Here is a 20,467-nt window from a genome sequence, read left to right as displayed (position 1 = left end):
GAGTGTGCACAGCATGGACACACAACAGAACATACACGTAAGGTAGACAAACAACAGGTATAGACCCACAACAGACCTGAGAAAGTACACTGAAGTCATATCGCACACAAACAACGCACAAGAACAAAACACAAAGATAGGATCGCAGTTCATACCACACACACCAACACAAAGTATAAATAAGTGGCACACAGTGAAAGACAACATGCAGGATCATAGGAATTGCAGACTGAGGCTACGGACATGGCAGCAGTCACAGTCCTTGCCCTAGGGAGGAGACTCACTTTGAGGGGGTGTGGTGGAGAACACTTGCAAACAACCCCCCACCGCATCCCTCAGCCCTCCTCTGACGTCCTGCCATCACGTTCTGTAGACACCCCCAGGAGTCTGGGTGTGCACATCATGAGTGTGGTCAGTGGGCATCCACATCCCAGCCCTCTATGTTCACTGTCAAGCTGCCCACCGTCGGTCCTTCGCCTCCCAGACTAGGGCTATGATCTCTCCAGCTGGCTGTGCCTTTAGGACAGAGATTATGGAAGTAGTAGCTTACCTCTGGGTCTGCAGGGCCAGCTCCACTAATTACTGGCCGTGGGACCCTGAGTTTCCGTATCTGAATAGAGCTGCTGTGAAGATTCGAGTTGACATTTGCAGTCCCTGATACCCAGTGATTGTTGTAGTTTCAAGAAATTACATATTCATTGAGTGCACCCTGTGGGGGGAGGGGGACTAGAGCTGGGAGCCACAGTGGAGGGGAGGGCACAGTCTCAAGGAGGAATTGGACTTTGACACAGTACACACATACAAGTATGAGGGGCGTGGTGCAGTGATCCAGATGTGGCACTGGTAGAGTCCTGGCTTCGAATCCAGCTCTGCCTCTGAGCCGGTGTGGGATCTTGGGTAGCTAGTACCCCTTTCCTCATATGTTCAAAGGAGTTATTAATACTTCCCCATCTCAGGCTGTTGCCTTGATGAGGTTAAAATCCCGTTATGAACGATGGTGAAAATGACATTATGAAGGAACAGGTACATTTGTAAGGGAAAAGGTGGTATGCATGGTGAGGTGTTAAAACACTACAGATTAGGAAATAATAAATGCCACCAGAAAAGTATGGTGGCACCAGTGATTGCTAAGAAGCAGCTCTAACTTTGAATTGAGAAGACAGTATAAATATCATGGGGAAAGTGGCAGTAGGTAGAATGCAGAAATAGGTAGGTGAGCCTTCCAAGACGAGGGAACGGTATGTGCAGGAAGCCTGGGACAGAGCAGGTTGTGTTTACGAGGCTGGAGTTCAGGTATATGGAGGGAAGCAATGGAGAGTGAGGTTGGAAGAAAAAGAACGTGGAGCCGAGTTTGTGGCTGAGCTTGAAATACAGCCCACAGGCAAACCAGGGCCACTAGCAAAGGTTACAAGCTAAGCTTTGCACGTTCTAGAGAGAGCTGTGGGAAGGGCCACGATCTGAATTTGCTTTGGAATCTGGCAGAAGTGGGCTAAAAGTGTGGACAAACAAGAGAAAGACAATCCAATGGCAAAAAAAAAAAAAAAAAAAAATTGGAAAGGGTTAAGGATATAGATGGGCAATTCACAAAAGAGGAAACCTAAATGCCAAAAATATGAAAAGAAGTTCAGCCTCGCTAGTCATGTGAGACATGCAAACGAGAAGAGCCTGTGCCACACCATTTCACGTCCACCAGGTGGGCAAAGAGTGACAGTCTGTCCACGTGGGGAAAGGGGCAGGGTGCTGAGCATGTGTCATGGCTAAAACCCTGGTACCCCATTGGTGGAGATGTAAGAGGCTCCAGCTAAACTGGCGAAGGGTTGACAAGCTCTAATAAACTCAAAGGTGCCCATTTCTGTGAGACAGCGATCCACTCACTCGGCATGTAATTCTGAAAACTTAGACCTTAATTAATTGTCCATCAAAAGCTGTCCAGAGATAGAGGCATCGTGATCTGTTCATACAGTGGAATGGTACACTGGGAGTAAAAATAAACCAAGGCAATAAACTTCAACACAGATGGATACAGTCAGGTCCAAAAAGTGTTAAAACGTGTGCAGGAAACCAAAGACACCAATTTTAGAACAGTGGATACCTCTGGGAACAGAGGGGTTTGGGAAGGAGATCAGAAAGGCACACACACACACAGGGGGTTTAACTCTATCTGTGATGATTTCTTAGGAAAATAAAAATATCTGAGAGATGGCAAAGTGTCACAATTGGGCAGAACTGGGTGGCCAGTCTATTGCTGTTCTGTCTGATCCTTCTGAAGCCTGAAATTTTTTCTCTATTTTCTGTATGTTTAACACTGGTGATTTTTTTTTTTTTTTTTTAGTAATCTCTACACCCAACATGGGGCTCAAAATCATGACCCTAAGTTCATTGCATACTCTCCCAAGAAAGCCAGCCAGGCACCCCTGAGATATTCGGTAATTTTAAAGATCGGAGAGACGGGGAGACCAGGAGGAGACTACACAGCAGAGGTGGTTTGTTAGTAACACTACCTGTCGTGTGTGCAGGGCTGTCACAGCTAGTGTCCTGACACATGTCACGGAGGCTCGCCAGAGTTGGGGAGCTGGGCGCAGCAGGCTTCCGAGCCCTTTATAGGAGAGAGAATGGAGACTTGGGGAAGTGATTTCTCCAGGGTCACTAGGGAGGGAGGACGGGTGCCCTTCCCCTCGTCTGTGTCTTAGCACCTGCCCATCACAGGAGACTTCAAAGGCCAAACAACCTTCAGAGCAGATCACCCTCTCACTTCTTTGGTGCACTGCACTGTTCTAGTTTTTTCTTCCGATTAGGGACAACTTGGAAAATACAGAAAAGCACCAGGAACGACATGAAAGTCACCTACAGGTGACTTTTAAATTTTGTTTAATATTTATTTAGTTTTGAGAGATGGAATGTAAGCGGGGGAGGAGCAGAGAGAGAGAGAGAGACGGAGAGGGAGACGCAGAATCTGGAGCATATTCCAGGGGCTCTGAGTTGTCAGCACTGAGCCTGAAGTGGGACTTGAACCAAAGAACTGTTGAGATCATGACCTGAGCCAAGATCAAGAGTCAGATGCTTAACCAACTGAGCCACCCAGTGCCCCTTTCTTTGTCTTTTAAAGTCAGCTCCACTGAGGGGTGGCTGGGTCGGTTGAGCAGTCGGGTCATGATCTCAAAAGTTGGTGGGTTCGAGCCCTGCCTCAGGCTCTGTGCTGGCAGTAAAGAGTCCTCTAGGGATTCTCTTTCTCTCTCCCTCCCCTGGTGCGCTCTCTCTCAAAATAAATAAATAAACTAAAAAAAAAAAAGCTTCAATGAGGTACATGTAATTCCTATACAATAAAATCATCTACTTAAAAGCACAACAGTAATGCTAGGCAAGTTGGAGTATATGAACGTGCTTGAACAAAGAAGAAATGCGTTTCACAAATATGAGTAATTCTTATTGTCATACAACTTTTAGAAATAACTATAGTAAAGTTACTTTCACCTTGAAGCCACGTGACCGACCAGCCAGGTGGGTCTGTGTTTCATTGCCTGAACTTGGGGGTAGTTTATAATGTCCCGGCATGAGGTGCCAAGAGTTTTCAAATTATAGTAGAAGGTGTGGCTGTTCATACCATTTAAAAATTTAAAACAACAGCAACAACGATTTGGCAGGGTCAGCCTGTGACCTAGTGAGGAACTGCGGTCTTGGGGTCTTGGTTCGCTGCCAAGCCATAAACGCCTTTACCTGTGGCTTCTGGGAGGAAATGAGAGAAGGCAAGAGCCTGCCCCCTCTTGGGGTCCGGGAGGGTGGAAGAGAGAGGACACTGAGACACAGGAGCTCCTCCTGGCCCTCCCCAGGCTTGCTGCAGGAACTGGAGGAGGGGCCCTCTTCTCTCCCCCAAAATGTCTCCCCATCTGTTAAAGTGGTGCTTTACTCACATTTCAAGATTCAGCAGCTTTTTAGGGAAACGTGCTGTGGGCAGGTGCTGTGTGAGAGAGAGGAGGTGGGCAGCAGAGAGAGAGGCAACCTGAAGACGAGTAAGACGCAGCCTCTGGGCTCAAGAAGTGTCCGGTCCCAGAGCTGGCAGGTGGGATTGGAGGGACAGACTCATTGACAGGTGACTGCAACCATGCATTAATGCACCAGGTGGGGTGGCCCTGAGCAAATACCGAGGGTCTCTAAGGTCCCTCTGACAACATTATTTCGTTCTCTGAACTTAACGAAAGCTTGGTTTCTCCCTCTCTGGGTAACCTTGAATAAGTCACCTCTCCAATCGGGGCTTCCGACTTACTCACTGGTTAAACCAGAACGTTTAGAACAAGGGAGTAGTTCCCAATCTTTCTCCACAACGGCTTTTATCTAAAGATTTGACCACCAAACATTGCATTACGTGATCTTTTGTCTTCTCTTTCATATGAATTAGGTCCACATATTACATTCAATCAGAACTTTGATTGATATGATAAAGTGGTGTGGTTATAAAAGAAAGTTGAATAGACAGAATTCAAGCCCAAAGCAAGGGCACTGGTATTTAGTCCATCGATGCTATTTTATAGCAGATACTTCCAGAAAAGATTAAAGGTATCTTTCAAATTATCCACACATTAAAACACAGAGTGAATTCATGCTAGTGAATTCCAATATTTACCGTCTTTTCTGGATTCAGCAATCCATGCATCAATCAATCAACAGGGGTAGCTGAGTGCTCAGCCCCAAAAGAGAGAGAAAATGGATGAGCACTGAACCGGAGGAGCCAGGCGCCTTGCTGGGCATTTCATGGAAAAGATACCACTGCTCAAGAAATCATCAGAGGACAGCGAAAAGATGACAAGTGGATAGACTGTGGTCATGCGTATGATTCAGCTGGGAACTGAGACGTGAATCCAGCTGGGGCTGGTGTATTCAAAGGCCAGGGGCCCTCTCATGGCCCCAGTCTGCATCCTTTGCTTCATGATAAGATGATCATGATAATCACCGAGGTGGATGGACCCTATGCCATGTGCCAGGCACTGCCCTGGGCTTCACATTAGCTATTACTCCATTTTACTCAAGAGGAAACTTGGCAGAGGTGAGCCACGAACCCAGGCAGTCTGGCTCCAGAGCCTTACCCCCCATGCCCGTTGTCCTCTATGAATTCTGCTCTTGGGTCTTGTAGGGATTTGTGCAGCTTCAGATACCCTAACTACATCATGCAATGCTATTTCACCTTGCAGTAATACATTAGGTGTGAAGAGCACTTTGCACTTGACCCAGGGTGCCTTTGCACCCCTCATTCCATCCCCACAGCAAGTATACAAAGATGAGCAAGGCAGGGATTACGATTCCTCCATTTAGCAGATGATAAAACAGAGGTGAAGGAGGTTCAGTGATATGTCCAAGGTCATGCAGCCAGAACATGTTAGATACCAGACTTGGGAAGCAGGGAGTCACAACAACGAGAGAAGACTTTCTAAGTCAACTTGCCCACTCCTCATTTTTAGGTGGGAAAACTCCATGCCTGGAGAGCAAGCTCGCTCAAGGTCGTCCAGGAAAGATTTGTTCAAGGTCAAGTGGTAAATCAGCAGCCGAGCCATCATGCGGTCACCGCTTCTGCCTCCTTGCCCAGAGATTTTCGTCATGTTGCTTTCGTCGGATCTCCAACAGTCCTCTTGAGTCTTTCGACTGCCAGAATTTGTTCAAAAACCCTTCTGGTTGAGTGTTCTGTGATATGTGACATGCTCATGAATTTCAGAGGGTGTCGCTGCCCAGGTTGGGGAACATCTAAGTGACCTCTTGGCTGTGACTCTGCCATCAGAATTCTACAGCAATCTCAAGATCATCCTCACACTCTTGGTGCTCTCAGAAGAAAATCTCAGGTCTGGCCTCTCTTCTGGGATCTGTCCTGCTCCCTGATCTTTGGTCTGAAGTGGGGCAGTAGTTCCAAGAAGTTTAACTAAGACCACTCAGATCTGTTTCTTGTGTCAGCTTCTTCCAAGATTACAATTCAAGGTCCCATACGCCTCCTGCCAAGGAAGAGAGCAAACATCTGGGCCAGTGCTGCGGGGAGTCAGCCTGGCTTGTGTGGGAGACACCCTGGGTAGGACGCTGTGAGCTCAGTGCCCTTCATTCCAGATGTGGCTCTGACATGAGTGTGTGGGTCTCACCTGTGAGGCTTGAACAGACACAGGCTGTGTGTGGGGGGCCAGGTTCGGGTGGTTGGAAGAGAAGCTTGAGACGGAGTCCAGAGCAGTATACAGCCCGGAAGGAAGAGGGTATGGGACTGATGGTAGGCACCCCTCTGGGGTGACCCTTCTGGGATGGAAAATTTTCTGCATGCATTTGGCTGGGCCCTAGTGCTCAGGTATTGGATAAAACACCGATCTAGGTGTGGCGGGGAAGGTATGCAGCAGAGGTGGTTAACATTTACAATAAGTTCTTTTAAGTAAAGATTACCCCTGGTAGTGTGGGTGGGCCTTATCCAATCAGTTGAAGGCCTTAAGAGCAAACGCTGGGGTTTCCCAGGGAAGAAGAAATGCCTCCTCAAAACTATAGCACCGACTCCTGCCTATTTCCAGACTGCTCTTTGGATTTTAGACTTGGCAGTCCCACAGCCATGAGAGCTAGTTTCCTAAAATAGAGATCTCTGAGTGAATGAATTAATGAATGATATTATATATATTTCTCCAATTGGTTCTGTTTTGCTGGAGAACTCTCTTCACACCTGGAGAACAGATCTTACCCTTCAGCCCTCTGTTCTCATACCCCAGTCCATCCCTCCGTCCACAGACCACACCCCTAGGTTTTACTTCAGCCTCCTTGTCCACACTTGTGACCACGAAAGGGCCAGAAGGACCCAGATGGGAATGGATTGTAGAAGAGCAAGCTTGGCAGCTTCTGGAAGAGCCTAGAGGTCTGAAACCGTGTGGGGAGACAGAACAGATTATTTCTGGCTTCTCAGGATGCAGGGAGCAGCCTGGACAACCCGATCTGTCTGCGAGGTATTTCTCAGGTGTTGGCAAGAGAGGCTATGCCAATGTTTTCCCAGCCTTTCCCAGCATCCAGAAATGGTTTTCCTGGGAAGAATCTCCTTGCTCAGTGCCCACAGCACCATGAGAAGGTGGCTATTTCCTGCTGGCTCTGTAAATGGGATGGGGACCTATGATCCTGTGGCAGTCCGGACTCTTGGTTACAAGTGACCAGGACAGTCTGTGGCCATCTTCAGCAGGGAGCGATTTATGGGAAGCCAGTGAGGGCAGTCAAGGGAACCACGGAACCCTTGCCAATGGGATACTGCAGGCACAGTCTGATCCAGGTGTCTCTACCGAGACTGAATTTTACCTGCAAGCATCTGCTCACCACTCACTCAAGAGTCAGCTTAAGGACTGAGTACCTGATTGGCTGAGATTGTTTATCATACATGCCTATTCACTATCCAGGTAGGAGGAGACGCTGGGGAAAAATCACTATCCTTTACAGTAATGGTGGCCATGGGAAATGGGTGCTAGTTTTTTCCTTCTTCACAATGGGGAATTTTCCCCCAAAGGAAAGCAGGGTTCTAGATGGGGCGTGGATACTGGACAAGTAACTGCTACACCTTTGGAGCTGTTGTCCTGTTTCAGTCACTAACAGATGGTGTTGCTTAAAAAGCAGCAAGGTAGAGTGGACAGAACTCATGTGAACCTGGATGACCTGAGATCAAGTTCTGCCACTTCCTGGCTTCCTGATTCTGGGCAAGTTATCGAAGCTCTAGAAGCCTTGATTTCCTCCTCTGGAAAATGGGGAGAATAACAGCACAGACAGCTCACAAAATTGCCTATGAAAACACTTCATAAAGTATTTTGAGCCCTGGCAGGGGGCTGGGGCGGGGTTTGGAGCCATCCCTGCCTGAGGCGTCTTTTCATCCTGGTGCCCAGTTCACAGCCTGGCACCATGCTGTGGGTCCATGCCCAGTAAGTGTTTGTTGGGCAAATGGATAAACAAGCAAGTGAGTTTTTATTGTCATCCTAACTTGACCTTCAGCTTTGAAAAAAAAAAAAGGACAGACGTTTTCAGACTCTGATGTGGATTTCTTGAGCTGAAGCATCGCAAGAGAGATTATATATACATACACATATATATTTTTTAAACAACCCCTTTGACATTTTCATTTTAATATGTGAAACTCGGCTACTTGTCTCAGGAAGAGTTTATGGGGGAAAAAAGATTCCAGCTGGCTTTGGGGCAGCCCATAAAAATATGCTGAAAACTGACCATTTGGAGAGGAAGGGCTGTTGGGGGTAGAGATCAGTGATGCCTTAAACCCTAGAGAGGCTCACAGCATTTCAACAATTAGCTCTCTGGGCAAGAGGACGCATTCTTCATTCCTTCCTGGTTCCTACTCAAAGGATGGGGCCCAGAATCTCTTAAAGAGAAACCACAGCTTTCAAATAACAGACAAACACATCTTTGACACAGGCAGGCTGTGATTCAAAGGGTTTCAAGAGGTGTGGGGGAGGGAAGAGTTTTCAAGAGCCTTAACTGCAGCGGCTAATCAAAATGCCCCCAGCTCTCTCCCTCTCTGCCAGATTTCCAGCCCTAGCCCTCTTTTCACTCAAGTCTGACCTCCTCCAGGAAGCCCTCCTTGGTAACTCCAGCAAGTCATGGGTTTGTTCAGCCATATGACTCTTTGACTTTAAACCCTCCAGAGGTGGCTTCAGGGTCAAGTTCAATTGCCTTGTGACTTGGTCCCTTCCCGCCTCTGTGGTCTCTTATGCTCCCCACCCCCAGCCTTGATCCAGTGATGCCAGACAGCCTTCAGCTCCACCTCCTCCCCCCTCCACTTGGGCCTCAGCATCTTGGACCGTATGCTTGCTTTGGCTGGGATTTTCCTTCCCCTTCTTTATGTGGCTGGATGGTATTTACTCCTAAACTTAGCCCAAGCCTCTCCTCCAGGGGACAGGGGGAGACAGTTTGAATCTCCCAGACTGGGTTAGATGCTCCTGCAAGGGCTCCCCAGAGTGCTCACCCCACTTAGTGTAAAGTCCGCTCCCTTTTGGGACCTTTGCTCATCTCTGTGTCTCTATGCTCAGTACCAGCACTGTCTCAGAGAAAGTGCTGTTTCGCAGCCCTGCTCCACACTGGGCAGCATACCGAGATCACCTTGGGAGCCTTCAAATGCAGACACCTGTGTCCTCATTCCCACAAGCTCGGATTTAATTGGTGGGGGGGCGTGGCCTGGGCCTGGGGTTGGGGAGCATGGGGTGAAAATCTCCCCAGGTGGTTCTAATGTGCAGCCAAGGTAGAACAGCATTGTGATTTATAGCACCTGACTTAGGACTTCCCCCAGCAACGCAGAGGAGCTGCACTCCAGGCTCCTTGCCCAGAGCATGACCTTGAACTCACAGCCCCACTGTACTTGCCACAGGTCTTGTTGAAAGAAGCACTAGTCATTCTACCTGGATCAGCGGTGCTCAATAGCTATACACTCCCCTCCTCCACTGCAGCCGCCCCCTCCCAGCCCTCCAGGCCTATTAGGAGGGACCATCTGCATCACAATACTTGTGAGCAGGATGTCTGTCTAAGCCCCACCCCAGATCCTTGGAGCCTTTCTGGGACCCTGCAGTGTGAACAAGTTACTGGATGATTCTACGCACACCTGTGTGCTACAGCTTGGGGTTCCAGCTCCTCAGGACCCGCAAAACCAGGCCAGGAAGTTAAGCACATGAAGGGTCTTCAGGGAACCACAGGAGGGGACTGGAAAAACCACTCAGCCCCAGCCAATCCTTGTTCTTTGGGAATGTGGGCCCATGTTGTCGAATCCCACCACCCTTTTTTAACAGACCCCCCACACCTGGGTTTTTCTGTGAAATCTGGCCTTTTAAAGTTGATAAGTAATTCAATCACTTATAAGTTTTTATTTAATTTCCAGCTAGTTAACATACAGTGTAGCACTGGTTTCTGGTATACAATACAGTGGCTCAGCGCCTCCACACACCCCCATAGGTCACCCAGTGCTCATCACACGTGCGTTAATCCCCCTGCCTGTCTCACCCATCCCCACACTCTGCCCCTCTGGTAAGAGTCAGTTCTCCATAGTTAAGAGTCTGTCTCTTGGTTTGTCGCTCTCTTTTTTCTCCCTTTGCTCGTTTGTTTTGTTTCTTAAATCCCACATATGGGTGAAACCATATGATATGTGTCTTTCTTTGACACATACACTTAGCATGACACACTGTAGATGCAACCACATCATTGCATATGGCAAGATTCCATTCTTTGTGATGGCTCAGTAATATTCCATTGCCTATGTTCTTTATACATTCATCAGTTGCGGCCACAAATTGCTTCCATAATTTGGCTATTGTTGACAACGCTGCTTTAAACATGGGGGTGCATGCATACCTTTGCAATTCAACCAGTTTAATACACTTCTCAGGCCAAACAAAGCTCACCCGAGGACTGTGTTTAGCCAGTGGATGGCAAGTTTGCTGTGAATGTTTTCTACAAACACGGCATATGGGCGAAGCCAGGGGGAGGCATGCTTGGCCTGTGTTGTCACCCTCTCCTCTCTGCACAAGAGCTGCAGGACTTGGGCCAGCACGAGGGGCCTGCAGGAAAGGGCCCCTGACACCTGTATTGTATGCGTGCTGCTGAGGACATTGCCCCTGTGTTCGCAATGCTCCGCCTCTCTGGCCCTGGGACCCACGAGAATCACGGTTCTCCTAGGCAACTGGTTCACGGACCCCAACGGCGCGGGATCGGGTTTTGGCTGCCAGAAAGCTCAGGGGACAACCTGGGGCCTGTCTCTCTGTACCATGTAGGACCTCGAGGCCTGTACCCTGGATGCCTGCTTCATTCCTGGGCTCTTCTGACCTTTTCAACTTCTGTTTTCCATTTGTCACTCGTCCCGTGGCCACACCTTTAAAATTTTAGTCTCTCGTATTCAGAAGTTCTGTTATGTGTTTTCTGGAATAAGGTATGCTATAAATAAATAAGCCCATACAAAGTAGCAAGCGCTCAAAAAAAGGTGTGTTGAGTAAGTGACTGCTTAAATGATTCATCTTGCAGTCGTCCCCCCCCACTCCCACAGAGCCCTGCCCAGAGCAGGTGTTCAGGAAATGAGGGCAGGATGCTAGGGCGGAAAGCGACGGTTTAGACGTGGGGAGACAATAGATCCGTCAGTTCCTAGCCACTAGGACCTTAGACAAATTATTTGACCTCTCTTAGCCTCAGTTTTCCCACCTGTAAAATGGGGATAATCTTAGCACTCATCTTATTTACCAGAGATGTTGCAGGATTGAATGGGATTATGTATGTAAACGGCCACTTGATAATTAACCACTGTGACTATTAATAAGGGCTTCCTCATACATGATAATACATTATTTCATAGCCTAATTATTAATAGTGCAGCATGAGTGAGAATATAGTCCTGCTCTGCTCAAGCCTGCTAGAGTCCGACAAGCCATGTGTACACGCTGGGGAATGGAATGGAAATGAGTTTCTGGGAAGGTCTCTGGTTCCTCAGCTCTCTGACCCAGGTCTCTGCTTACCATGCTCAGGGCCCCCCTGGTTACAGTAGCGATGTGGAGGTCCCATCACTCTCCAGCGTGCTCAGGTGCTGAAGACCCTGCCCTGCCCCTTCCATAACTCCATTCCCAGCCCCAGTCCTGAACTCCCCTTTTCTGAAAGCTTCCTGCAGTTTCCCCCAAGCTTTCTAGCTCCTTTCCTGGCCCTGACTGGCCCTTTCCTAATGATCTCGTAGGAGTAAATTCATTGTGGACAGTCATTTGCCCTCCTTGCTTGATGGCTGCACCCCCACTGTAGGAAGTTTGTGCCCTGTGGTGTTCAGGGGGAGCACTTTCCCCTGGACCGGAGCACAGGGAGAGCATTCCTCTGGGGACAGAACAGCAGGTGGACAGTCAGGCACGCAGCCCTGTGCTGTCATGATGGGTAAGGCAATTCATCATAGATCTTCGCCACGGGGAAGTGGCATCATGGGGAATGTAAGGTCTGCCTAAATGCCGAAAACTTATCCAGAGCGGGCATCATTGTGTGTGTGGTCCCGGCACCAAAAGCATCAGCATCAGCTGGGAATGTTTGATAAATGCAAATTATCTAGCCCCACCCCAGAACTACTGAGTCACAAAATCTGGGCGTGGGCCTAGCACTCAGTTCTAATAAACCCGCAGGGTGATTTGGATGCACACCCAGTTTGTAGAGCCTGGGTTCTAGCTCCCAGCCTTAACTTCCCTCTTTTGTGAAGAGGGCTGATGCGCCTACACTGGGCGTCTGTCAGGGAAACGAGACCATGTGGGAACCTGGCCGCACAGAGCTGGTGCTGAGCAAGCATCAAGCCAGCCTTGGAGGGTTGGAGGGTTGGAGGGTTGGGTGTACCCTGCTGACCTTCCATGATGGGTGCAGAATCAGCCCTAAGACATGTAAGATTTAATACATGGAGGCAGAGATGAGAGGAAAGAGAGACCAAGTTATGGACCCAAGAAAGCCTTTATTGGGATCTGCGATTCCCTGGCGAGGTTCTGTGACTCCGGGAGTGGGGACTCAGGGAAGTAGCATCCGGTATGGGAGGGGTGGGAGGGGCGAGGTATTTTATGGGCAAAAGACTTCCGGTCTGGTCCTGAGAGGGCAGACCACCAAATAAGGGCACTTTAGGGAAGTGGTGGGATGGGATAGGTTGCCTCCTCTATCAGGTGATGGGAAGCTGGGGCTTCATGATTGGCTGTTTTCAAACTGGCGCGGGACATTCCAGGTCTGCAGGTGAGGGGTGGAGGTCTTATGGGCGAAAGACTTCCGGTCTGGTCCTGAGAGGGCAGACCACCAAATAAGGGCACTTTAGGGAAGTGGTGGGATGGGATAGGTTGCCTCCTCTATCTGGGTGATGGGAAGCTGGGGCTTCATGATTGGCTGTTTTCAAACTGGCACGGGACATTCCAGGTTTGCAGGTGAGGGGTGGGGGTCGTTGGTGCAAGGTGTTTTTCTCCAACCCACAGCAAAATGGCCGCTCGGTCGCCATCTTAAGGTAACTCTTACAAGACAAGGGCTCTGTCTGGGAGGAGAAATAAGACAAAGTTAAGGGAAACCTGATTGGAAGGGTTGGTGGGGCCCCTAAATGCCAACCTTGGGATTTTTATTTGAAGTGTTTCTGTTATTTTTCTGCAAAAGAAAAACAGGATCCTTGTGATTCCTGAGGCCCCTGGGGCCGTCTTGCCGGTCCCTATAGACCACGTTGCAGTCGTCAGCAAGTCCCTGGTGGGGTTGCTGGAGGGTCCCTCCACTGGCGCCGCAGAGTCCCCAGTCTCCTGAGGATGGCCTGGCTGGGCCCCGGAACCACTCCTGGGAGAGCAGAATGGTGTGCTTGGAATGCAAACCTGCTCAGTGCATTCCTTCTGGCTTTGGGTGCTGGGCAGCGCTGGGCCCTACCGGAGGGGACCACGGAAGTGAGGGAGGGACTAGGGCGATCAGTCCTGCACTTCCCGGGTGCGCCCTGCCCCCCCCTCCCTGCAGGAAAGCACGTGTATTTGTGCTCCTGTGCTGTCTCTCCAACCACCCCGCATGCACAGTGGGGCTGTTGCCCACAGATTCCTGGGACTAGCACAGTGCCAGGAATGCAGTAGATGTTAGGAGGATTCCATGAGGCAACACTTAATAAACCACGTATTAGGAGAAGACTTTGGGAATTCTCCCCCTTAAACCCAGCACACAGCCCCCCAGAGCACTCAGTTCCCTCCCACCTGACGTCCCCCCCCCACCAGGGGAGCCTCCCCTGAGTCAGGACCTTACATGTGTGATCCCAGCAGGCCCTCAGACCCCCAAATGGTCCAGGGCTTGGATATTCAGTTCCGCCCTTGATAATACAGCTGGGCTCAGAGCAGGTAACGTGACTTGCACAAAGTCACACAGCTCCTCCAGGGTCTGAAACTAGGTTAAAGGACTCCAGGTCCAGTGCTCTGTCTGTCTGAGCTCCAGAGGGAGACGGGCCCTGCTGAAACTTTACCCTGGCCTCCTGGGCGTTTTTCTCCCGTGGATTCCAGAGTTAATGAAACTCACAAAGGAACTGACTCCTTAAGAAAACAAAACATAGGAACCTCCTCCAAGCTTTTCAATAAAAAAATTTTTTTTCAGCCTCACTGATATATAGTTTTTAAAAAAATTTTTTTAACGTTTTATTTATTTTTGATATAGAGAGAGACAGAGCATGAGAGGGGGAGGCACAGCTAGAGAAGGAGACCCAGAACCGGAAACAGGCTCCAGGTTCTGAGCTAGCTGTCAGCACAGAGCCTGATGCGGGGCTCGAACCCACGAACATGAGATCTGACCTGAGCCCAAGGCCTAACCGACTGAGCCACCCAGGCGCCCCACTGATATATAGTTGACACATGAAATTGTCAGAAGTTTTTTAGCTTTCAGATTTAACGGAGCGTGATTGCCTTAAACAAGGGTCTGTGATTTTCGTGTTGTGTTTAAGCTACAAGAGCCTGATTGCTTGATTAACAGGCTCTTTGGTAACACCCTAGAAGCCATCCAGTTAAAACCAGGAACCCAGCAGGGCCGTCTGTTACCACTGTTATTCAACATTGATCTGCAAATTTAAACCACTTCAGTCAGATTGTGAAGCAAGAAGGTCAGTCAGATTGTGAAGCAAGAAGGTTGTTGTTGTTAATGTTCATTTTTGAGAGAGCGAGACCAAGTGTGAGTAGGGGAAGGACACAGAGAGAGGGAGACACAGAATTGGAAGCAGGCTCCAGGCTCTGAGCTGTCAGCACAGAGCCCAACACAGGGGTCGAACCCACAAACCACGAGATCATGACCTGAGCCCAAGTCAGATGCTTAAACGACTGAGCCACCCAGGTAACCCCAAGATATTACTATTTCATAAGGACTCTGAAATTGGAGTTTATATCAAATATTTTATCTAATTCTCATAGCGCCTCAACAAGCTGGGAAATGATTTTATGCGTCAGTATTATTTTTGTAGTTTACTTACAAGGCAATTGAACTTCACAGATCATAAGTCACTTGCTTATGTTTATCCACCAAGTGGTCCTATGACTCCAATGCTACTGCTGTTGGAAAGGGGACAAAGTGAAGCTGAGTTAAAGAGATCAGTTTGTCCCTCTTGAAAACCAAGAGAAATCACGGAAAAAGCTGCTAGGATTAATCAGAGATTCAGGAAAGTGACCAGGTAGGAAAGGTGCTCACAGCCCTGAATATCTATACCACGTATTGTAATGCCCAACAAAACAACTAGAAAATAGAATTTTTATTAAAAAGATTCCAGTCATAAAATACCAGTGACAAGACTGAACAGGAAATCTGAAAAATCTATACGAAGAAAATGACAAATCCATATTGAGAAACACACAAAGAAATAAAGGGAGGGCACATCATACGTTGGCCTTGGACGGAAGACTCCATATTGTACGGATGTCAAGTTCCCTCAAGTACGTTTCAAGTTTAATGAGAGTCCAACAAGCGATCTCTGAAATATCGAGTCCCTTTCGTTGTATCTGGAAGAATAAAAAATCAAAATAGGTTGAAAAATAAGAGTCATTTTTAAAAAATTCTTTTAATGTTTATTTATTTTTGAAAGAGAGAGAGAGACAGGGAAAGAATGAGCAGGGGAGGGACAGAGAGAGACACACACAGAATCTGAAGCAGGCTCCAGGCTCTGGGCTGTCAGCACAGAGCCCAACGTGGGGCTGGAGCTGACGAGCCATGAGATCATGACCTGAGCCAAAGTCAGACACCCAACCAACAGAGACACTCAGGTTGCCCAAGAGTCATTTTTTAAAAAGAATAATTCTATGTGTGAAGGAAAATAACACCTGTCCCAGCACATTTTAGAACATACTATAAAGCCATAAAAATCAAAACAGAGGGGTAAGGATGGAAGAAATGGCAAAAAAAAGATTAAAAACCCCCCACAAAACCACAACTAGTCCAGAAGCAGTCCTTATCACGCACAGGTGTCAGTACATGCTAAAGAGAGCAGCACAGGGGCACCTGGGTGGCTCAGTTGGTTAAATGTCCGACTTCAGCTCAGTTCATGTTCTCATGATTCGTGGGTTCGAGCCCCACATTGGCCTCTGTGCTGACAGCTCAGAGCCTAGAGCCTGTCTTCAGATTCTGTGTCTCCCTCTCTCTCTCTCTCTCTGACCCTCCCCTGCTCACACTGTCTCTCTCTCTCTCTCTCAAACCCCCCCCCCCCAAAAAACAAAAACAAAAACATAAAGATAGCAGCACAGATCACCAGGTAAAGAAAGAATGGTTCAACAGGAAGGCTAGTACAATTGGCCAGCCATCTGGAAAAACTTAAGTCAGAGCCTGCCTCTTGCTATATATAAAGTAAATTTCTGATGGAGCAAAGAGTTAAAAAAAATGAGTCCATCAAAATTAAAAAAGGGCACCTAGGTGGCTCAGTCGGTTAAGCATCTGATTTGGGCACAGGTCACACTCTCACAAATCATGAGCTCGGGCCCTTCATCAGGCTCTGTGCTGACAGCTCAGAGCCTGGAGCCTGCTTTGGATTCTGTATCTCCCTCTCTTTCTGCCCCTTCCCTGCTCATGCTCTCTCTCTTTCTCTCAAAGAAATGAATAAACGTTAAAAAAATTTTTTTTAATTAAAAGAAAATCTAAATGACTATTTTTCTACATTGCTTTTACATTTTACCCTTTTGTTCGGAAGTTGCAAAATTAGTCCAGAATCCTCAGGGACCTGTATCCTAGCTCTCCCCAGTACAGCTTCTTAGGTAACCGTGGTGCATTTTCAAAACCAGGAAGCTGAAATTGGTACAATACTATTAACAAACCACAGAACTTACTTGGATGAGGACACATTAAACAGTAAGAAATACAGTACCATTTATTTTTTTAATGTTTATTTACTTTGAGAGAGAGTGCGAGTGGGGAAGAGGGGCAGAGAGAGAGAGCAAGAGAATCTTAAGCAGGCTCCAAGCTCAGCATGGAGGGCCCAATCCCACAACCCTGGGATCATGACCTCAGCTGAAATCAAGAGTTAGATGCTCAATCGACTGAGCCACCCAGGTGTTCCTAGATTTTTTCTTTTTAATTTTTTAAAAACTTTTTAAATGTTTTATTTATATTTGAGAGAGAGAGAAAGAGAGGGAGACAGCATGAGCAGGGGAGGGTCAAAGAGAGAGGGAGACACAGAATCTGAAGAAAGGCTCCAGGCTCTGAGCTAGCTGTCAGCACCGACCCGGAGCTCGAACCCACAAACAGCCAGATCATGACCTGAGCTGAACTTGGATGCTTAACCGACTGAGCCACCCAGGCGCCCGTTTTTAAAATTTTTTCTTAAGTTTATTCATTTATTTTGAGAGAGACAGCAAATGGGGTAGGGGCAGAGAGAGAGGGGAGAGAGAGAGAACCCCAAGCACTCTCTGCATTGTTGGTGCAGAGCCTGATGCAGGGCTTGAATCCACAAACTGTGAGATCATGACCTGAGCTGAAATCAAGAGTTGGACACTGAACCACCCAAGTGTCCCTCGATTTTCTAATGGTATAGAAAACTGTTAATAGGAAACAGGAAATGCCAGATAAAGAATGATGTACACGTACTCCAATATTAATGATTGTGTGTGTGTCCGGTACATCTGTATCTTTACCTGTACCCGTATCCGTGTCTAGAAGGAAGTATACCACCGCGTGAATAGTATCTTTGAGTCACTGGATGCTTTTCTGTATTTCCCATCCCTTTTAAAAATAATGAGGGGCACCTGGGTGGCTCAGTCGGTTGAGCAGCCGGCTTTGGCTCAGGTCAGATCTCACGTTTGTGGGTTCGAGCCCCACGTCAGGCTCTGTGCAGACAGCAAGCTCAGAGCCTGGAGCCTGCTTCAGATTCTGTGTCTCCCTCTCTCTCTGCCCCTCCCTCTCTCATGCTCTATCTCTCTCTGTACCCCCCCCCAAAAAATAAATAAAAAATAAAAATAATGAGCAGCTATCACTTTTATTTTTATTTTTTAAATTTTCTTTTTAATGTTTTATTTATTTTTGATACAGAGAGAGACAGAGCATGAGAGGGGGAGGGGCAGAGAGAAGGAGACACAGAACCAGAAGCAGGCTCCAGGCTCTGAGCTAGCTGTCAGCACAGAGCCTGACGTGGGGCTCAAACCCACGAACGTGAGATCTGACCTGAGCCGAAGCCAGAGGCTTAACCGACTGAGCCACCAGTCGCCCCTATCACTTTTATATTACTATTTTTCGATGGCTTTACTGAAGTATAATTTAATCATCATAAAATATACCCCACCTTTATATTATTTTTAAATTACTATATTATCTGTCCACTTAAAAACAAATGTGTACTTAGAAAATAGAAATTATTTAAAACTAAAAACAAGTCTAGACAATATCAGTTAGGATGCCACCGAAACAGAAAAAAATACACCAGTATGTATGTGTATATGTATGTTTTATGTATATATATATATATATATATATATATATATATATATATATATACACACACACACACACAAACACCACTGAATCATATGCTTTAAATGGGTGAATTGTATGGTATGTGAATTCTGTCTTAATAAAGCCATTACCAAAAAATTCCCGGCTCTGCCCCTCACAAGCTGTGAGAGTTGGAAGAGGGACCTCAGGCCTCTGCCTCAGTTTCCTTATCGTGAACGGCGACTGTGACCGCGGGGACCTCATGACCTAGTTGTTTATCAGTGAGAGAGTTACTTGGCTGTTTAGCACAGTGCTTGATACACCTGGAGCCCCTGGTAAATAGTAACAACATGGAACGTTCTTCGAGCTGGGCACCAGCACTGGGCACTGTGCTAGGCACGTTCCTCTGTGACATCAGCACTCCTCCAGGCACTGGCGTGTGCGGACTGTGCAGAGGAGGGGACGCGGCCCGGAGCAGGCCAGCCAGGACACTCTAAGGGATGGGGAGGGTATGGGGTTGGAAGCGCTATTTCTGATGTCCCAGTTTGGGTTTGGAGCCCTCAGACAACTCTGGTATTCATGCAGTTTTACCTTTTATGTTTGCCTGGATTTTTTTTTTTTTTAATTACTCGGACCCACTTTATTTTAGAAGATGTTGCCTGCACAGCCTGAACTAAGTTTCATCCGTGTCCCCACCTCCTTCCAAGTTGTTTCTGTCCTTTTCTCTTGCTTAGGATATTTTCCAAGGTATAAAATGCCTCCAGAGAAAGGTTGCACGAGACCTGGCGAGCGCCCGGCGTTCAGAGGACAGGGTCAGGCGCTGGAAGGGGGATTCAGACTCGCTCAGCCCCCTCCTCGCTGGTGGAGACCTCGCCTCGGCCTCAACATAGAAAACGCACAGATTATGATAATATTTACTTGCCGTGGGATGTTGAGAGGCTTAAGGCTCCAGACCGTGGAGTGGCGCTCCCCGGAGCCCCGCCCCCAGCAGGGTGATGGCAGTCTGGGGCAGCAAATACAGCCACCAAAAGAAAAGTCACATCTAGCAGGGACATGGGCTGGGCCCGGAAGCGGGGCTCGGCCCAGGAGGAGGGGGAAGGAGGGCAGTGGGACCCATCCACCAGCAGCACCCCCCTTGCAGGGTGCATGGGTGGGGGGCTGATTCTTCTACCCAGCACAAGGCCCCCCTTCCCCAACTACGCCACAGTGGGTGGGGCCTGCTCCATCCAGCGAGGCCGTGAGAAGAGTCCTCTAGGGCGCTGACCCACCGGAATGCAGTGTGAGCCCATACGTAATTCTATTTTATTTTATTTTTTAATGTTTTTTAAATTTATTTTTGAGAGACAGAGAGAGTGCCAGCAGGGTAGAGTCAGAGAGAGAGAGATACACAACCTGAGGCAAGCTTCAGGATCTAAGCTAGCTGTCAGCACAGAGCCCAATGCAGGGCTCGAACCCACAAACCTTGAGATCATGATCTGAGCCAAAGCCGGATGCTTAACTGACTGAGCCACCCAGGCGCCCCAACTGTACGTAATTCTAAAGTTCCTAATATTGACATTAAAAAAAAGAAATTGAAGAAGTTGATTTTTTTTAATGTTTTATTTATTTTTGATACAGAGAGAGACAGAGCATGAGAGAAGGAGGGGCAGAGAGAGAAGGAGACACAGAACCGGAAGCAGGCTCCAGGCTCTGAGCTAGCTGTCAGCACAGAGCCTGACGCGGGGCTCGAACCCACGAACATGAGATCTGACCTGAGCCGAAGCCGGAGGCTTAACCGACTGAGCCACCCAGGCGCCCGAAGAAGTTGATTTTAATCATATCCTTAATCTCATGTATTGAAATGTGGATCATTTCAGCATGTCATCAATATAAAAGTTGTTAGGAAAGAAATTAAATTCTCTTTGCACTGAATCTTGGAAATGGGTGGATTTTAGACACCCAGCTCATCTCAGTCCGAGTGCCCACATTTCCAGGGCGGTATGGGCTCTGAGCTGCTGCTATAACACGTTATCACGGTCTCAGTGGCTCAAAACAGCATAAATTCATCATTTTCTGATTCTGGACACCTGAAGTCTTGAAATCACTCTTATGGGCTTTTAAAATC

At 47.9% G+C, this 20,467-nt stretch overlaps 1 long non-coding RNA gene across 1 annotated transcript; it reads right to left on the bottom strand.

The window, feature by feature from the left end:
- Positions 1-15,190: 15,190 nt before the first annotated feature.
- LOC115276595 lies at positions 15,191-19,275 on the bottom strand. The gene is made up of 2 exons (XR_003902020.1): positions 18,516-19,275; positions 15,191-15,452 (listed from the first exon to the last, which is right to left on the bottom strand). It is a non-coding gene; the product is annotated as an uncharacterized LOC115276595 (long non-coding RNA).
- Between the last annotated feature and the right edge of the window lie 1,192 nt (positions 19,276-20,467).

The sequence above is a fragment of the Suricata suricatta genome, chromosome 13 (genome assembly GCF_006229205.1).
Source record: "Suricata suricatta isolate VVHF042 chromosome 13, meerkat_22Aug2017_6uvM2_HiC, whole genome shotgun sequence".
Classification (NCBI taxonomy): Eukaryota; Metazoa; Chordata; class Mammalia; order Carnivora; family Herpestidae; genus Suricata; species Suricata suricatta.
This window is presented reverse-complemented; position numbering and strand designations above follow the sequence as displayed.